The sequence below is a fragment of the Propithecus coquereli genome, unplaced genomic scaffold (genome assembly GCF_000956105.1).
Source record: "Propithecus coquereli isolate 6110/MARCELLA unplaced genomic scaffold, Pcoq_1.0 Scaffold3, whole genome shotgun sequence".
NCBI classification, from domain to species: domain Eukaryota; kingdom Metazoa; phylum Chordata; class Mammalia; order Primates; family Indriidae; genus Propithecus; species Propithecus coquereli.
The window spans coordinates 4642570-4644633 of record NW_012148618.1 but is presented as its reverse complement, the minus strand read 5'-3'; the positions used below and the strand labels follow the sequence as shown (position 1 = coordinate 4644633).

The 2064-nt window shown below is 36.4% G+C and overlaps 1 protein-coding gene across 1 annotated transcript in view; it reads right to left on the bottom strand.

The window, feature by feature from the left end:
• AVEN (apoptosis, caspase activation inhibitor) overlaps window positions 1-2064 on the bottom strand; it is a 243749-nt gene that overhangs the window by 59481 nt on the left and 182204 nt on the right. The gene's annotated exons all lie outside the window — the stretch shown is intronic.

Here is a 2064-nt window from a genome sequence, read left to right as displayed (position 1 = left end):
TTTCTTAGCAGAAATACTTTTGGCTATTTGGGATTTTTTTTAATAGTTCCATATGAATTTTAGGATTGTTTTTTCTATTTCTGTGAAAAATGTTCTTGAAATTTTGACAGGGATTGTGTTCAATATGTATATTGCTTTGACATTTTAACAATATTAATTCTTCCAATCCATGAGGATAGATATTTTCCATTTATTTGTGTCTTTAATTTCTTTCATCAAAGGTTTATAGCTTTCAGTGTACAAATCTTTCAACTCCTTGGATAAATTTATTCCTAAATATTTTAGTTTTGTTGATGATATCATCCAAGTGGGATTTATCCCTGGCATACAAGACTGGATTAACATACACAAATCAGTCAATGTGATCCATCACACTAACAGAGCTAAAGACCCACATGATCATCTCAATTGATGCAGACAAAGCATTTGACAAAGTTCAGCATTCTCCTTGATAAAAACTCCTAACAATTTAGGTATAGAAGGAAAGTTCCTCAGCATTTATGAAAAACCTGCAGCTAACATCACAATCAGTGGAGAACCACCAAAGCTTTTCCACTAAGATCTAGTACAAGGCAGGGAGGCCCACTCTCACCACTTCTATTCAACACAGTACTAGAAGCACTATCGAGAGCAATTAGACATGAAATAAAAGACATCCAAATCAAAAAGCAAGAAGCACAATTATCTCAATTTGCAGATGATATGATCCTATATGCAGAAAACCCCAAAGATTCTACAGATACAAAAAAACTGTTAGAATAAAGGAATTCAGTAGTTATCGGATACAAAATCAACACACAAAAATCAGTAGCATTTCTATACACTAATAACAACCTAGCTAAAAAAGAAATCAAGAAAACAATACCATTTTCAATCTCATCAAAAAATACTTAGGAATAAATTTTATAGCTTAATTAATTTCTGCCTTAACCTTATGCATTTATCTTTGGCAGTCTCTCCTGCAGTTTGATGATCAATTGCCCCCCACCCTCCACAACCGCTAAAGCAGCTGTCAGCTACTAGAGCCAGCTATCACTCTTCTGACCGCCAGGATCTGGATCCCTTTCCTAATTCTTGGAGTCTCCCACCTTATGAAACAGAGCCCTCTCCCTACTGTCAAAACAGAAAATGGCAGATACTTCTTTTAAGCCTCTCTTGCTCCAGGACATGAGCACGTAAATGAGGTCGTGCGGATCATAAACACTTAGCCCTATTATTTGAATCAAAAATTAGTGACAAGAATAAGGGGCCATGCAGAATCCATCCGTAGTGTTGGGGTTTAGCAACTACAGTTTCTAGAAGGACAGGGGCAACAGCAGTGTCTACTGTCCAGTGTCAGTAATACTGACGTGGACGGTACAAATGGCAGTGTCTGTGTGTGTAGTCGCAGCAGCAGGTCCTCGCTCAACTGATATATCATCTCGCTCTACTCAGACTAATTTTACATGTTTTTGGCATTCTACAGTCTATTAACTATAAGTTTCCTCAAAGCACAGATGGGATCCTAAGTAAGGAGACGTGTTCACAGAAATAAATATATAATATTAACCCTTCGCATTGTATAGATTTGTACTGATTCTAAAAAGAATGAATAACAGCATGGCACATAAAAGAACATGCTTGTACACATATATGAATACATATTGTATATGTGTATATACGGTCATGCATCGCTTAACGACAGGGATACATTCTAAGAAACGTCGTTAGGCAAATTTGTCATTGTGCAAACATCACAGAGCATACTAACGCAAACCTAGATGGCACAGCCTACTATACACCTAGGCTATACGATGTAGCCTATGACTCCTAGGCTACAAACCTGTACCATATGTTACTATACTGAATACCATAGGCAAACTAAACTGTGACACAATGGCAAGTATTTGTGTATCTAAATATACCTAAATGTAGAAAAGGTACAGTCAAAATATGGTATTATAATCTATGGGACTTATGGGACCACTGTCATATATACAGTCTACCAATGACCAAAACATCATTATATGGCACATGACTGTGTGTACATATATATTAACGTGTATTTGTGGCTATATATGTGTC